General features: G+C 39.6%; 1 protein-coding gene and 1 pseudogene across 21 annotated transcripts in view; one reads left to right on the forward strand and one right to left on the reverse strand.

Annotated features, from left to right (window-relative positions):
- On the forward strand, positions 1–7394 carry LOC145505277 (small ribosomal subunit protein eS1 pseudogene; annotated as a pseudogene).
- The window catches only part of SGIP1 (SH3GL interacting endocytic adaptor 1), a 233782-nt gene extending 224950 nt beyond the window's left edge, over positions 1–8832 (reverse strand). For 10 of the 21 annotated variants that reach the window (XM_081490832.1, XM_081490827.1, XM_081490816.1 and 7 more), the window contains exon 1: positions 8604–8832. The gene's annotated coding sequence lies outside the window, so the exon portion shown is untranslated. Of the gene's footprint in view, positions 1–752; positions 982–1112; positions 1504–8603 lie in introns of those variants that run through there. The other 11 variants (XM_081490826.1, XM_081490817.1, XM_081490836.1 and 8 more) reach the window with 3 other exon arrangements.
- Between the last annotated feature and the right edge of the window lie 9737 nt (positions 8833–18569).

Consider the following 18569-nt stretch of genomic DNA (forward strand, 5'->3'; position numbering starts at 1 on the left):
ATGGATGCTGCTGGTGCTGCTTTACCTACAGGCTCCCTGGAAGATGCTGCGAGAGAAAGGGAGAGGAACAGCCAGCCGGCCGAGCTGCACCGCCTGCGCTGCCTCGGCCAATCCCTTCAGCTCTGGACCGCGTCACATGGTAGCCAGCCCGCATCTCCTGACACAATACCCCGGGAGAGCCCACAGAACCTATTTCCCGTCCCCATTCCCCTCCACCCCCATCCCCTCCGGCTTGTCACCAAATGCACAGCCCCTTCCCCACCTGGTGACGCACTTCCCCGGCCCCTCCTCTTCGTCTTAAGCCTATAGCAGCGGCTGAGTACCCGAGATTAATTATCAGACACCGCCACCTTCACCAGGGACTCGGGCATGAAAGGAGCACCTAAGTGACTCGCTGCGGAGGGGACTTATTATTATTTTTTTTTTTTAAAGAAAAACTTCTAAATAATTCCGTGCAGCCTGGAGTCTTGGCTGCACACACTCAAGCTCCCATTCCCATCTCCCTTTGCCCTGAAGGAATTCCAAATGTCAGTATCTGTGGCCTCCGCACACATCTGTGACTCTCTCTCTCTCTCTCATTCAGGAGAGAAAAATCAATCCGGCTGACGTCACATCATAAACAATCATCCCCAAAAGGATGGTGCAGAAGAAATTTCACCCCAGCTGCCTTCAAGAGAGCCGTGGGATTAATCGCGCATGACATGCCGAAGGGCTGGGAACTGTCATTAAAACAAAGAAACAAAAGAACCCACCCGAGTGGGGCTCTGGAATCGCACTGGCAACGCATGAGATAATTTCTGGGGCGGGAGGCGGGAGAGAGGGGAGCAGGCAGGGAGGCCGGCCTCAGATGGACTACAGCTAGCCGTGCGCGCCGCTTCCTCCCCACTGGACCCGGCAGCCGGCCGCCACCGGGACCGCGGTGCGCAGCTCTGCTCCGCAGCGTTCGAGTCCCGCCGCCAGCGCATCCTTCCGGCCCAGCGCGCACGTGAGCCGCCGCGCAGCCCCAGGTGGAGAGTGGCCGCTACTACCCACTGCAGTCCCTGTAGGAAACCCAACTTTCTTCTAAATGACACCTTTTTTTTTTTTTTTGGCCAAGCGCCTCTAGGATCTACCTGCAGGCCTGCAAGCTCATTCGTTCACTGCAGTGGGGATCCGGAGGGGGACCCAAGTGCGAAGCCCTGGCCCGAGGGGCGGGTGGAGTCCCGGTTATACAGCTTCCAGGGATGGCGTCTGGGCGCCGTGCTGCTGCTTAAGTGGGAAAGGTTATGACACCTCGGCTGCTGGGTTGAGATTCTGTCACCTGACTGGTCCCTAGGGATCCGGGAGCCTTTCAAAGGGCCCCCAAGTACCAGAGGGTCTGGCGTTCCTCAGTTCCCTTGTAGCAGGCTTAGCCCTCAGAGCGCCGAGGAAGCAGAGGGCACGCGGAGTTTGGGAGGGAGGAGGAGACAGAAGAGAGATGGGAAAGAAGGGAAAGGCCTCTTCAGAACCCTAGGAGACAACAGCGCAAGCAGGCGTTTCTCCCTCTACAAACTGGCAACGTGACTAGGAGAAAGGCCATTACATCACAGAGCAGTTGTGAGCATCAAAGGAAATAACGTCAAGAAGTAAGGTGCTTTACACCATCAGGGCTGAATCTCCAATACTATTGTTGATTATTTATATTATACATATACCCATGAACTTTTGATATTGCCCAACCGTGGACATAGTCTAGTTCTTTCTATGAGAGCAAATATTCTATGACAGAGGTATTGGTGGCTGAGAACTACTAGAGAAAATATAACTAGAAGAGCTAACTGAAACCATGTTAACATGAAAAAAATTCAGTTCCTTAGCAACTTAGAAGTTTTGAAAAACTCATTGTTCTCCCTAAGGACACATATTTCAATGGCCTTGAAATTTCAAAACTCTCCAGGAGATACAAACATTTATGCCTTTTCCCTTATATCTGTGAAGCAGTTGAATTTTAAAAGAGGGAAGAATTCTGAAGCAAAACATGGTCTTGAGTACAACTTACAGTTCTCTGAAAATTGTGAGGGTATTATTGCAAAAAGCAGATTGATTAGTGTGGAAGTCTTTAGCCAAACGTTTTGTAATGGTTAAGAAGAATATGGATAGATATTGGTGTCAAACAGACTGAGATCAAGTTCTGTCTCTGCCACTTCATGAGCTCTGTGACCCTGAACAAGTTATGTAATTCTTTGTGACTCACAGCTTCCTTATCTGTGAAATGGAGATAATAGTACCAAGTTCATAGGACTATAAATAGTACTAATAACAAATCTTTATTAATGACTTACTGTGTGCTAAGCAGTGTCCTAAATACTTTGCCAGTAAATTAGTTAGTATTGTGTCTGGAGCATAATAAACCCTCCATGTTGTCTTTTTAAGATTATTTCTACCAAAGGGCTACCAGAGGCATCAAAGAAGCTTGTAGCCAACTGAGAGTTATACCACATACACAGAGAACAACTTAATGAAAGATTAGGTGATGCGTCCAGAGGTGTAATATTGTCAGAGAGTTCTCAGAGACTGCTGTGTAGAAGAGTGATTACTGAATAATATAGGAAACTCTAAATTAGAAAATTGCCTTAATATGGAGTCTGCAGGTAAGTGCAGGCACTGAGGTGCAGGGCTAGGCAACACTGTCAAAGATGTAAGGGGAAAGGAGAGCCAGGGAAACCAGACTGCCTGGCTTTTCTCACCTAATGTGAGTTTTACAGTGCGTTAGAGCAAACCTCTCCAATTCAGTGTGGACACACATCAGTTTTGTTTGCGACTAGCCAGAGACAGGAAGTGGAGAAGGAAATGGCAACCCACTCCAGTGTTCTTGCCTGGAGAATCCTAGAGACAGAGGAGCCTGGTGGGCTGCCGTCTATGGGGTCGCACAGAGTCGGACACGACTGAAGCAACTTAGCAGCAGCAGCAGCAGAGACAGGAAGACGACGCAGAGATTCTTTTGGTTAGTGGAGTGTTCATAGGGAAAAGAAGTGTCTAGTTACGATTGCTAGAGAAGGAACAAGAAAGGGATGTATGGTTAAATGTTGTTAGGTCAGTATCAAGACTGGTTAAACTTTATGCAAGCTTATAAAAAAACATTACCATCAGTTATAAAAGCATCTGATGAGCAAAGTTCTGCTTCAAATAAAAAACTGTTCAAGTATGTTATCAGAAAAAGATTACACATTCTAATTTTTTTTATAGTTTTTTTTGGGGGGGGAAGTTATTTTCTCAAGAAGGAAGTACTTTAGATTGTAGCCCCAATTTCACCCCTTCCTAGGATAGCTTTTTCTTACCAACAAGTACAAAGGAGAATTTCTAGCTGCTATAACAATGAAATACTTTTTTTCTTTTTTCTAGTTTTAAATGGAAGACAAAGGATCTGTGGAAAAGATCAGGCAAATTACTGACTTGCCCCGAAGTACAAGGGCTATGCAGGAGTCTAACCCAGGATAGCAAATCATACCAGGCTCTCAGAGAGTGCCTGAGACTAGTCCAAGACCCAAAAACTTAATTGCTTAAATCACTAGACATTTAAATTTTTTTTCTGAAACAAAATTTGTATGCTAGTGATGCTTTGCCAACTAATGTGAAGAACCAACCTGTTGGAAAAGACTCTGATGCTGGGAAAGATTGAGAGCAGGAGGAGAAAGGGACAACAGAGGATGAGATGGTTGGATGGCATCACTGACTCATTGGTGCTGAGTTTGAGCGAGCTCTGGGAGATAGTGAAGGACAGGGAAGCCAGGCGTGCTGCAGTCCATGAGGTGGCAAAGAGTCAGACACAACTTAGCCACTAAAGTGAACTGAACCAAAGCCCTCTTACACGTTGTTTTGTTTTTTTTTAAACAAATCCTATTATATCATTTACCATACACATTGAATTTCTTCACTATTTCTCAGTTGTAGTGTGTATGTGGTGGGGGGCAGGAATCAGCTTATATTTCAGAAAGAGAAAGAAAATAATCAGAGCTGAGTCACAAAGGAAGAAACAAAATGAACACAAAAGGAAAGCTTTTAAAAATGGACCCAGATATATAAATCCAAGATAGTGACCTCAGGATGACATTGAGTCTGTCCCTCTTGCTCTCCCTGCTGAAGCAGTTCAGTGAATGTCAGAAGAAAAATATTTCTAAGCTCTGGAAATCAGCAAGGGTCCCACTTGAAGAATTAGATTTCCATGGGATGAAACAGATGAAGAGCAGAAAATATATATACCCATGCTCAGTATATTTATATTCTTTGTTAACAGGAAAAACCCCAACTGGAACTGACATGGGCAGAGAAGGAATCGTATGGGTATCTCCCAGTGTGGGAAGCACTGCACAGCTGAGGGAGAGCAGGAATTCAGGCCTCCAGGAAACAATGTGACCAGAACCAAGTACTCACAACTCTGTTTCTCCCAGCCCATCAACTTCTTTTTGCTTCCTCATTTTTCTGCCTGTGATCAGAGAGCTGGCCATTGAAGTCCTTCAGGCTCATATCTTCATACCTTGGCTATCCCAGATCTACTTCAAAAAAACTTCCAGGAAGGACTCTGGCTGACTCTGGTTTGGAGCACTGTTTAAACTTTGGACCCATTAACTAGGTCAGGTTGATGACGTCTCATGATGGACTTATTCAAATCTAAAGTTACTTTGGGCTTAGTCATATGTCCATTACTAAGACTAAACACAGGAGGAAAACAGGCACATTTCTATAATAAGCAACCTTTAATAATATGAACCCCTAATGATTGGAGAGATAGAAGAGACATTGTCAAAGGAAGAGAGGGCACTATTAAACAGAACAAATGATGGGAGAGCAACTATAAAACAAAAACTGTCCATCATGTAGACATTACTCAGTGAACCTAAGATAAAATTTGCAGAAGGATTCATGATGGCAGAGGGACTCAGATGCCATACTCACAGCATTCAGCATATGTGAAAGGTTATTCGTATATTCTCACTCACTACATTCAGAGGGAAACTTGCAGACCCTATAGTCATCCTCTTTCTCTCTGTGGGAAAGGAGGGCAGAAAAGGGGGGAACTCTCCCTATTTGTTGACCCACAGACACCAAAGTCATGCCCTGAAATGTTTGCCACCCTTGGGTTCATCACTTCCCAGAGAACCACATATCTAGATCTCTACCAGTACTGCAGGAACTTCTGTCAGCTGGGAGTACTGTTATATCTATACTTACAGTGACAAAGATAAGCAGTAAAGACTGAACACACCAGCAGAATCAGCAGTTTCACAAGAGGGAGAGGGTAAACAATCATAGCTCCACTGAAGTAGAGGAAATGTAGAAAACCCAGGAGGCAATCTTTAAAAAATCAATTATTTACTTTTGATAGAATTTCAGGGATATAGCGGCAGTAAACAAGAGCAGACTGCTATGATAAGAGTATACTGAGGGCCAGAAAGAGAGCATGAAAGTAGTAAAAGCATTCTTATTAAAATTGTTAAATGTTACAACTATAATAAAGATATGATACTGATAAGAGCGAATATTAATGGGCCCGGTGGCAATATGCTTGAAATACAGACTGTCCCAAACACAGTGGAAATTTTTTCTCTTTGAAGAATCAGTTAACTCAGATAAAGCTTTAACAGTTTGAGATAAAAAGATAAAGCTCTGAAATTCATTCATGAATTACAAAATCTAACAAGAAATAATTAAAAAGTAGCTCAATCTTGCTTCTGAATATTGATGCAAAACTTTTACATAAAATAACAGTGAATGAAATCTAGCTCTTCAAAAGCATTATATGTATTTATATATATTTAATATACATATATTACAGATATGCTAATAAGTTAGACTTTATCTTAAGGATAAGAAAAAGTAATTCAACATTAAGAAATCTAAAGTATTATTCACAATGTTAAGCTATTGAAAACAAAATTGTTATTATCTCCACAATTGCTGAGGAGATATCTGATAAATTTCAACTTTTATCACTCATTAAATAAATAAAAATCTATTATAGAAAGATGTTTTTAAAAGTTCCTTGGTATGATGAGATAAGTAAATCTCTTCCTTAAATCTTTCATCTTGTTAAATGGAGACGTGTTGAAAACAATCTTTATTAAAATCAGAAATAAGACTTAAATTATGCCTGTTATTTAATACTTAATACTGTTCTATGGATGCTGGCAAAAAAATTAGGGATAAAAATTATAAAATTGTGTCAAAGATAGTGACATGTATTAATCACAGCATTTTCTCTATCGGAATATGCAGGAAGACTGCATTTGTTGGTTTTCCTTGCATCTGGATGGAGTTATATGACTGAAATAAGGCAGTGGAATTTCCCAGGCCTGACCTTTACAGACACCCTACATACTCTCCATATCTCTTTTTTCCCTTCCAAATGGCAGAGTTGCTTGATATTCATTAGACTTCAAATGCGCAAGAACTAAACTTGTATTGTGTTTATCTCTAAACCATTTATAAACATTATATATGTGAATATGTACAGTTTGCATATTATAAGTGTGTATAATCTTTTGTGAATGATATATCTGAAAGTATATATCTTTAAAAGAGCTAGAGGAAGAGTAATTCAAACAGGGGACACTTCGGGTGTAGAGGCCATCAAAAGGGAAAGGATGCTGAGCAGCAACATTGTGGTTGGCAAGAACAAGTGCCTTACAGAAGGTAGCAGAAAGGAAGACAAGGATGTAGCTGACTCATTTTCTAAGGTTGGTATGATGTGAAAACATCAGCTATGTGTTCAACATAAGAAATACTGGGAAAACACTAGTCATGAGAACTCAAGGAAACAAAATCTTATCTGATGACCTCAAGGATCATCAAATTCAAGCTAATTACTGAAGATGTTCAGTAATTAAATCAGTAATTCAGGAATTCCAAAAACTGCCTAATTTTCATGGCTTGCTTCTTACGTGTGACAGACTGTACTCTGGTCAAAAAATGGCAGATCATGATTGAAGCTCATATTGATGTCAAGCCTACCCATATTGTTTGCTTCATCTATTCTGTGTGAGTTTTACTAAAAATGCAACAATTAGATTTGGAAGACTTCCTATGCCCAGCACCAACAGGTCTGCCAAGTCTAGAAGAAGATGATGGAAATCGTGACCCAAGAGGAGCAGACAAATGACTTTAAAGAGGTAGTCAATAAATTGATATCAGATAGCATCAGAAAAGACATAGAAGAAGCTTGACAGTCTATTTATCTGCTCCATGATGTCTTTGTTAGAAAAGTAAAAATGCTGAAGAAGCTCAAATTTGAATTGGGAAAACTCCAGAGCGTCATGGTGAAGATAATTTTTGGAGAAGCTACTGGAAATGAGACTGGTGCTAAAGTCGAATGAGCTAATGGATATGAGCCACCAGTCCAAGAATCTTTTAAAATTCAGACAATTAATGATGATAAATAAAAGATCTTATTTGTGATGTTTAAAAAACAAAGGAAAGAACTAGCTATGTTCTGGAATCTAAAACTGCACTGTCTGATACAGTAGTCACTACTACATGTGATTATTTAGCAACAGAAATGTGCCTGGTCTGATAGAAAAAAAACTTATGGTTACCAAAGGGGAAAGGCATGAAAGAGGGATAAATTAGGACCTTGGGATTAACATATATACACTACTGTGTAGAAAATACATAACCAGTAAGGAACCACTATATTATATATACTATATCATACAGGGAATTATATTCAATATATTATAATAACTTATAATGGAAAAGAATCTAAAAAGGAATATATATATATTGTATGCAACTGAATACTTTGCTGTACATCTGAAACTAATGCAACATTGTACATCAACTGTATTTCAATAATTCTTTTTTAAAAGATATGTAACTAGTCTGAATTGAGATGTGATATAAGGGTAAAATGCACACTTGATTTTGAAGAGAGGACAAAACAAACAGAGCCTAAAATATCACATTTATAAATTTGATATTGATTACTTGTTGAAATGACAATATTCTATATATCTGATTAAATGAATATATTAGTAAATTAATCTTGTTTCTTTTTAATGTGTGTACTTGAAAATTTTAAATTATATATGTGGTTCACTTTTGTGGTCCACATTATATTTCTTCTTCTGGAGACTGACAGAAAACCAGTAACAAACATTGTGGGTAAGTATGGGATGAGTTAATTTAAGAGGTTATATGTTAAGGGTATATATCATGACCACATTCACATTTATTCATTTCTTCACCCAACAAAGAACTGTTAAGAATTATCTATGTCCAGGCACTGTGTCAGGTTTGGGGGACACAAAAATGGAAAAGATATAAACTTTTCAAGAAGCCTATAGCACAGGGGAGGAGGCAGGTAAGCAAACCAAAAATTACGATACTTTTTTATAAATGTTCAGAGTTAAGGCAGCGCAAAAGAGGGGCACCTAGGGTAAAGGGAGGCAATAAGGCATTCAAGAAGAACTGCTTGACCTGTCTTTTAAGGGCAAATAGGATACTCTTACAGACCCATCCTTATCCAGCCCTACCTCATTCTTATTTCTCTCCAACTTGGATTTTTCTGATAGCCTTTTCATTGTTCTAGCTAGGTCTCCTGTTCAGTGGTCGACAAAAGTGCCCATCGTCAAATTTTAGTATCAACTTACTTAAACTCAATCTTGGTTTTCCGTTAATGATATATTTTCTCTTTCCTCTGTATCCACTCTAGTGGAGACCATCTCTCTCTGCCATATCCTACTCTTCGTGCCCAACACACTAGGTGAGGAGGGGGTGACATTGTCTTACTTCCCCATTTCAGCTTCTGTGTCGATCATTTGTTGCCATTGCCAAAAACATCTTCTAGGCCCATCCTGCCTACTTGCCCCCAATTTAGTTGTTTTTCTTTTTATTATATCAGCCCCAGACCAACTCCAGTTTCCTCTATGACTTCAGCAACTGTATCACAGTCCTCTTTATCTCACCACCTGGCCTCATTGTTCATGATTTCAGCATCTTTTCTATCATCCAGCATACCTACCTCACAGTTCCTTGAGTTTCTCAAGTCTGATGACCTTAATTCTCTTACTATTTTTATCTTAGTCACTAAAAGTATAGCCATATTTTGGACCTCATCTTTGTTTATTTTTATTTCTTTGACTGAACCTTTAAGGAAATAGAGGTTTTTACCTAACCTCTAAACTATTTATCCACCCTTACTCACCCTCCACATACCACATGTATGCCTTAACACCTCCTGAATCTGCTTTTGCTTCTTATTGTGATCTCTAGGGCTGTGGCTCTTCCTTATTCACTTCTCATACATAGCCTTGGGAGTAAAATCTGTGGTGAGCTAAGAAAACAGTCCCTCCCTCAAAACTCAATAATATCTGTTCTAGTTCTATAACAGTAATATCTGTTCAAGTCATTTTCTCCTGACACTCATGTGGAATGCTTGCTTTTATCTTGATAAATGTCATTCTTCAAGGTCAAACTCAAATTCTCACCAGGAAACCAAACACAGGGATCTTTCCTTCTTTAACTCCTACTCCAGGAACCAAATCAACTTTTGATTATACAGCTTAAGTCATCTCCAGATTATTTCTTATCTACTAGTCATTGCCCAACAGAAATCTATAAGAAAAGAAACATACTTTCTATTTCTTTGATGTTTTCTAAACAAATAACACAATAATGGATATATATTTGGTGATTAGAAAATTATTTGATAAATATATAATTTTTATTTTGGTATGTAAATCCAGTAATTAAACATTATTCTGCTTATTCTCATAATTACTTCGACTGAAAAAAAATTGATAAGAAAATAAAAATTTCTTGTTTGATTTCCTGAGAGGTCTGTGAAAATCCCAGTGGGAATATAAGCCTGGCAATTATTTCTCTGATTGGATCCAGAAGCTGGACCTGGTTGTGCAAAGTTGTTATTAGAGCAATCAGAAAAAGAAACCACAGAGCACCATGATAAGAGCTAGAGTTTAGAAGCATCTCATAGCATTCTATATTTTATTAAGCACTCTACAGGCAGTCTGTTAAATGCTTGGTGATTATTATTTCAATTCCTCCAAACCTCTGAGTTAGGTATTCTATTCCCATTTTACAGATAAGGAAATAGACTCAGAACTAGTAAATAACTTGTCCAAGAGAATAGCAAGTATCAGAGCTGGGTTTGAACTCACATTTGATTCTAAAGCCCATGACTTACCCTTAAAATCTGATGAGTTTAAATTTGTTCTGTGACTAGTAATTGATTTGGGGATGGGGTCTAATATTCTTCTATTCCTTTGGTAATACGACTTCCTTCTTTAGGGAGAAATTCCCTTCTTCTTCCCGCCACACTCTGTCATGAAGAAGAAATGGTTGCTATCATCTTTCAACATGACAATGCCTCCTTATCCATAATATTTGGTTGAGGGATAGATAGCTACCCAACACCACCTGATTTCCAGATCCTGACCCATGCTGGCCTAGTGACGATTCTTCTTCAAGAGTCAAGAGACTAAACCTGTGAGTGAGGAGTCTTTGCCTGTTAGGTATTCCAATTAGAAGAATGTAAACCTGAAGTCATGGCATGTCCCTCACCTCCTGAAAGAAGACTGTGTGCAAGAGAGAATAAAACTGACATGGTGAGAGAGAGAAGGAGAGATAGCCCTATTTCTTGCAATCCCCCTTTTTTTCCTTTACTGCTTCTGACCTTCCCATGGTTATAGGAACCAATAACTTCCCATTTTGCCCAAGCAAGTGCTTTCTGTCATTTGCAAAGGAGTCATAAATGATTCAGCCCAACCCAGGAAGTGCTGAAGGTCAAAAGTCAGTAAAATTAAGACCTGTTAGCACAATGAAGGAGCAAATGAAGTGTTGGACACAAAAGACAAAGCCAAGAGGTTGCAAATCAGACAGTGCCAAGAGTGGATCCGGAGATGAGAGACAGTGAAATTAAAGCTACTGAGACCGTTTATCCTGCAAGAGCTCTATGAGACCTGAAACTCTTTTTTTTTTTTTAAAGGTCATTAGCCAAATAAGAGCCAATAAGTCAGCTTATTCAAAAGCATGGATGGAGTAAGAGCAATAATCAGAATTTTATAAGATAAAATCATTCCTTGAAAGAATTAAGCCCCAATAAAGCCAGCCCCATCTTAAAAGTGTGGCTTTTTTTTTTTTTTTTTACTGGTATTCACTACCTTCTTTTTAATGACCATTACAAACTAAATAAATCATATACTAGATGCGAGGAAGGAATCTAAAAGAAATCAAAGATATTCAAATGTACAATACCTCATACTGCCCAAGAATTAGAGTTATATAAAATTTACTCAGAGAACGAAAAAGAGCCTTGACTCTGAGTAGAATTAATTTCACCAGAATGATGTGTTGAGGTTTAGATTATATGAGAATTAGTCTTTGACAATGGACCGCAGAGGCACACTAATATGGTTGTAAAAAAGAAGCTTCCTCAGTCTGCATTTTCATTGCAAAAATATAATTGTGGGAGTTTAATTTCCTAACTGGGTTTATCTAGAGATCCATGTCAAGGAGCAGGCTCTAAAATGTAAATAATTCATTGGTTCATCTAGTGATTTTCAAAGCTACCAAAGACTTTAGTTCCCCCACCTCTAGGAAAAAGGGGTGAAGGCTTGGATTGAAGCTTTATTTAGCAAATCCTTTCCATTCAAAACCCATAAGCTTCTTGTCCCAGTCAGCAAGTGTCCAGAAGGTGCCTTGTCAACAGATCCCATTCGAGGGGAGCACTGCTGGGAGCTGACAGAAGTAGGAGGAGCCCTGAGAGCTTCCACTGCAATCTGGCTCCTCATGTGAATTGAAAACAGCTTCGGTTTTTCAGTTGAAAGTAAATTACATCCCTTGAACTCACTTTCTGTTTTGTGATGTGCCTGTATGCATATGTGGTATATGTGGTTTGTACATGTGCATGTACATATACAAGTGTGCTTATCAATTGTAATTGGGTGGTGTTTTCACATATTGCATAGTCCAATAAAAATTGTGGAATTTTCAATTACTTCTTGTACTTTCTGTGATCATTGTCCAGAAGAAGAGCAATATCAATCCAACTCATTGAATCTGTCATTAATACAGTCAAGTAGTATGGTTAAAATTGTGGAGGGATGCTAATTTAAATAGATCAATATGTGCCCATGGTATAATGATAATCATTCAACTTTTTTTTGCTGAAGGCTTTAAAATTAGGATGTGGCCTAGGATTTACACACATACTTATACAATTGCTTTTTCCTCCCTCTCTTTAACAAAATCATTGTGCCTCTATTTAGTCACTTCACTGGAAATAGGCCTGCTGAAATGTTTCTACCATAAAAAGGACAAATTACTAAGTTCTCTAAATCTTATCACTTTTACAGTTGACAATTAAACCAAATTATTACACCCATAAAATAGTATAAGGAAGGTCCTTGCTAAATAAATTGTTTCAGTTTCAGGGTTGCTTGATAAATAGTGATCGGAATATAAATTCTCTTGAGTAACTCTACTCTCTAAATTGGATACGCACAGCAGACTTGAGAAATGGATTTCAGATGAGAAATATATTTGCTTTATGGACCAAAGTGATATAGTGGTTGCTAATTTCTTTAAGGCATTAGCTGATTGTAATTCAGTGTGTTAATTTAATATTATGGGTGGTAAGCTTTGCCCTAGTTCTAATTCTGATCTATCATAACTCTGGGTCTATTTGTATCCCCATTTTCAGAATGTGCCTTTTTCTGTGTCTTTGAACTAGCATCACTGATACTTTTTATCTATCAGTTCAAACACTCTTCTGACAAGAGCTAAAAAGAATGGTAGTAATTGCATTCATTCCTCCAGGAAGGTGAACCTTCGAATCACTTGTGTTTGCAGTGTGGTGTCAGTATGCCGAGGCTCAACTCTGGATGCTTGAGTGCCCTCTGTCGTTTTATCCTGGTCCATATCCTTGATCTCCCCTAAGTTTTCCTCCCAGCTTCTTCAAAGGACCAGCTTATCAGGGGTTCTGGTGCCTTTTTTGGTTTTACCAAACAATTTCTCTGGTATCCATTTTCCACTTGAAGTCACTGCATATAACTGCCACAGAGACCATGAGTACCGGATATAGAACAACAACAGAGGATCACTCATGGTATTATTCTGAGTTTGTTCAAGAAAATTGAGACTGCAAGTATCGATGGGTGTAATGGATGTTTAATGATGACGACAGGGTTTACACAAACATGGCAAGAGCTGAAGAAGTATCAGTCTAAACAGCTGAATCTAGAGAATCAAGAAAAAGTCACAAATGTCAGACTGAAGCAAAGGAATAAGGAAATAAGTGTATCATTTATGGGGGAGTTTGCAAACCATCATGACTGCGAGGTGAGAGCTCATGAAGAAGTCTGGAAGCCTAACACATGAGATTATAATGACTTTTCAAAAATTCATTTGCTTTACTTTGCCTTCCAAATCTAAAGAAAGTTGTTCTCATTGGAAAACTCTAATCGAAGACTGAGTACGTAAGGAGATTTTAGGAAACGTACTTTCCAGGCCCAAAAGGAGATTCTGAAAATACTGTTAAATTGACAACAAGCAATTCAACAGAGTCAACCTCTTTGGAAATTTGACAACTATGCCCCATTCCTTGCCAGAAATATTGGAAAGCTCAGCAGTGGCCACAGGGCTGGAAAAGGTCAGTTTTCATTCCAATACCAAAGAAAAGCAATGCCAAAGAACGTTCAAACTACCACACAATTGTACTCATCTCACACGCTAGCAAAGTAATGCTCAAAATTCTCCAAGTGAGGCTTCAAAAATATGTGAACTGAGAATTTCCAGATGTTCAAGGTGGATTTAGAAAAGGAAGAGGAACAAGAGATCGAATTACCAACATCCGTTGGATCATTGAAAAAGCAAGAGAGTTCCAGAAAAACATCTACTTCTGCTTTATTGACTTGCCAAAGACTTTGACAGTGAGGATCACAATAAACTGTGGAAAATTCTTAGAGATGGGAATGCCAGATCACCTTACCTGCTTCCTGAGAAATCTGTATGCAGGTCAAGAAGCAACAGTAGAAACGGACATGGAACAACAGACTTGTTCCAAATCGGGAAAGGAGTAAGTCAGGGCTGTATATTGTCACCCAGTTTATTTAACTTATATGCAGAGTACATCATGCAAAATGCCAGACTGGATGAAGCACAAGCTGGAATCAAGATTGCTGGGAGAAATATCAATAATCTCAGATATGCAGATGACACCACTCTTACGGCAGAAAGCAATGAGGAACTGAACAGCCCCTTGATGAAAGTGAAAGAGGAAAATGAAAAATCTGGCTTAAAACTCAACATTCAAAAAACTAAGACCATGGCATCTGGTCCCATCACTTCATGGCAAATAGATGGGGAAACAATGGAAACAGTGAGAGACTTTATTTTCTTGGGCTCCAAAATCACTGCAGATGGTGACTACAGCCATGAAATTAAAAGACGTTTGCTCCTTGGAAGAATAGCTATGACCAACCTAGACAGCATATTAAAAAATAGAGGCATTATTTTGCCAACAAAAGTCCATCTAGTCAAAGCTATTGTTTTTCCAGTAGTTATGGAAAACTGGATGTGAGATGGATGTGAGAGTTGAACTATGAAGAAAGCTGAGTGCTGAAGAATTGATGCTTCTGAACTGTGGTGTTGGAGAAGACTCTTTAGAGTCCCTTGGACTACAAGGAGATTAAACCAGTCATTCCTAAAGGAAATCAATCCTGAATATTCATTGGAAGGACTGATGCTGAAGCTGAAACTCCAATACTTTGGCCATCTGATGCAAAGAACTGACTCATTGGAAAAGATCCTGATGCTGGGAAAGATTGAAAGCAGGAGGAGAAGGGGATGACAGAGGATGAGATGGTTGGATGGCATCAGAGACTCGATGGACATGTACTTGAGCAAACTCCGGGAGTTGGTGATGGACAGGGAAGCCTGGCGTGCTGCAGTCCATGGGGTCACAAACAATCAGATATAACTGAGCAACTGAACTGAACTGAACTGAACTGAAATGATACCTAATCCTTTTCAGCTAAATTTAGCTAAGGGGCAAGTATATGCTCCTTTGAAATCCTGCAGTATAAATATAGACATAGGCGATCATTAAAACAGATGATCATTAAAGTACCTAATGTTGGATAAAATAATGATAAAGAGACAGAACAGAAAAGAATAATTCATTAATATATGTAAATATAAGCAAATCAAAGCAACAAGGAAAATAAGTGTAGTCACTATGGTTATTATTTCTACAAGTGACAATTTGGCCATCATTGGTGTTTCTATCTTTCTTATTCCATTAAACTTTCCTTAACCTCTTTGTCTACAGTAAGTGGTTCAGTTGTTTGTGGTTCTTCAACCAATGGAGTTACACAAATTCTCCTGGAGGATGTTTGTCATCATGTCTTGTCGGTCTTGGGTTTCTATTAATACACTTTCCCATTATCTTTTGCCAAAGGACCAAAGAGTATGAAGAAACACACCCACAGGATACTCTGTGTTATAGTCTTAACCTCTTTAATAGTGTAACTTTCCCTTTTTAATCGGAATGAATTTCCCTACCCATGATAGTAATACCCTACTTTGCTATTGGCTCAGTGGCATGAGGTACCTATAGTGGCCAGATGGCAGTAGAACTATTATAAATTTGTATACCTTAATAAAACCCAATCGTGCCAGGGGATAAGACTAAAAATTCAGAGCTTGCAAACTCAGTGAAATTTCTGGAACTCTAGGAATTTCTGGGGTATAATGATTAGCTCTACAAAGTAAAGGACAAGTGGTTCCATCCAGTAAGAAAAGGTATAAAACCTAGGGTGCTTCTTTGGATTTTGAGGCCAATCTATACTTCATTTAGGTATACTAGTACATAATAACTATTGTGTATCCCCTGGTTATAGGAATTAAGATCTTAAAGCAGAAAGCTCAAGTTGTAATAATGGGAATAGAAAGCTTGCTGGTAGATTGTGAGGAGTAACAATAAGAAAGTGGGCCTTGGAAAACATCACTACGAACAAAGCTAGTGGAGGTGATGGAATTCCAGTTGAGCTATTTCAAATCCTGAAAGATGACGCTGTGAAAGTGCTGCACTCAATATGCCAGCAAATCTGGAGAACTCAGCAGTGGTCACAGGACTGGAAAAGGTCAGTTTTCATTTTTCTCCAAGCCAGGCTTCAGCAATACATGAACCGTGAACTTCCAGATGTTCAAGCTGGTTTTAGAAAAGGCAGAGGAACCAGAGATCAAATTGCCAACGTCCGCTGGATCATCAAAAAAGCAAGAGAATTCCATAAAAACATCTATTTCTGCTTTATTGACTATGCCAAAGCCTTTGACTGTGTGGATCATGATAATCTGTGGAAAATTCTGAAAGAGATGGGAATACCAGACCACCTGACCTGCCTCTTGAGAAACCTGTATGCAGATCAGGAAGCAACAGTTAGAACTGGACATGGAACAACAGACTGGTTCCAAATAGGAAAAGGAGTATGTCAAGGCTGTATATTGTCACCCTGCTTATTTAACTTATATGCAGAGTACATCGTGAGAAATGCTGGGCTGGAAGAAACACAAGCTGGAATCAAGATTGCGGAAGAAATATCAATAACCTCAGATATGCAGATGACACCACCCTTATGGCAGAAAGTGAAGAAGAACTAAAGAGCCTCTTGATGAAAGTGAAAGAGGAGAGTGAAAAAGTTGGCTTAAAACTCAACGTTCAGAAAACTAAGATCATGGAATCTGGTCCCATCACTTCATGGGAAATAGATAGGGAAACAGTGGAAACAGTGTCAGATTTTATTTTGGGGGGCTCCAAAATCAGTGCAGATGGTGATTGCAGCCATGAAATTAAAAGACACTTACTCCTTGGAAGGAAGATTATGACCAACTTAGACAGCATATTAAAAAGCAGAAACATTACTTTGTCAACGAAGGTCTGTCTAGTCAAAGCTATGGTTTTTCCAGTAGTCATGTATGGTTGTGAGAGTTGGACTATAAAGAAAGCTGAGTGCTGAAGAATTGATACTTTTAAACTCTGGTGTTGAAGACTCTTGAGAGTCCCTTGGACTGCAAGGAGATCCACCCAGTTCATCCTAAAGGAAATCAGTCCTGAATATTCATTGGAAGGACTAATGTTGAAACTGAAACTCCATTACTTTGGCCACCTGATGCGAAGGACTGACTCATTGGAAAAGACCCTGATGCTGGGAAGGATTGGGGGCAGGAGAAGAAGAGGATGACAGAGGATGAGATGGTTGGATGGCATCACCGACTCAATGGACATGGGTTTGGGTAAACTCTGAGAGTTGATGATGGACAGGGAGGCCTGGTGTGCTGCGATTCATGGGGTTGCAAAGAGTTGGACACGACTGAGCAACTGAAATGAACTGAACTAAAGATTGTACATGTTGCAACTAAGACCTAGCACAACCAAATAAATAAATGAATATTAAAATTAAAAAAGTCATATACTATATCCTTAGGACATTTCCCCAGACTTGCAAAGTTTGTCAAGCACCTAAAGCCCTCCATTTATAACTTACAGAGAATTATACTGTCTCTCTGGTCATAGAAATTGTCCTCTGTCATGGTAACCCTTATTGAAGAAGCCAATGGCAACCCACTCCAGTACTTGTGCCTGGAAAATCCCATGGACAGAGGAGCTGGTAGGCTACAGTCCATGTGGTCGATAAGAGTCGGACACGACTGAGTGACTTCACTTTCACTTTTCACTTTCATGCATTGGAGAAGGAAATGGCAACCCACTCCAGTGTTCTTGCCTGGAGAATCCCAGGGATGGCGGAGCCTGGTGGGCTGCCGTCTATGGGGTCACACAGAGTTGGACATGACTGAAGTGACTTAGCAGCAGCAGCAGCAGTGGTAACCCTTTCATTAACATTTACATGAGACTCAAAAATCCTCATATTCTGTGCCAATTTGGAGAATTACATCCACTTATCTCTTCCAGACCTCCTTGTCTACAGCTTTCCAATTCTGTTTTTTAACTCCATGACCATCAAGCTAAACTGTTTGTCGCTGCCCACAAAACAGTATAGATTCATACCTCTACCTACATTTTCTTCCAATAAAAATGAAGAACATGGTTCATGCTCAAACTTCTCTGTGCTGGGAGGCTTTCTCTTCACTAGTTTTCTTTCTCTTCACTACCTGAGTGGTGCTGCAGTGTTGCAGATGTCCACTTTCAATTGCTACTGAGATATAACACAGAATCATCTATAAACAAACTCTGTGTTTGTCAGTGAGATGATCATAGGGGATGATGAAGCTAGGGGTGCTGATTGAAGAAAAGAAGTCTGTCGATGGGAGTAGGAACCACAGGAGTCTGACTAGTTAGTCTGGGCAAATGGCTTGTGCCTCCAAGAGGTACTTGCGCATTATCTTGTATGTACGGCTTCTACTTGATGATGAAGTGCTGTTGTACATATCTAAGTCTATAACTTTGTGAGCCAGACAGCACACATGTTATGAGAATAGCTTGTTTTAAGATGAGAAGCTTAGGTTACATGGTAAATTTGTGACCCATTATCACGCGTTCATTCTCTTTTAGGATCCAGAGTAAGTCCAAAATTATTTCT

Source organism: Giraffa tippelskirchi, chromosome 5, assembly GCF_054371585.1.
Source record: "Giraffa tippelskirchi isolate mGirTip1 chromosome 5, T2T-mGirTip1v1.2.pri, whole genome shotgun sequence".
Classification (NCBI taxonomy): domain Eukaryota; kingdom Metazoa; phylum Chordata; class Mammalia; order Artiodactyla; family Giraffidae; genus Giraffa; species Giraffa tippelskirchi.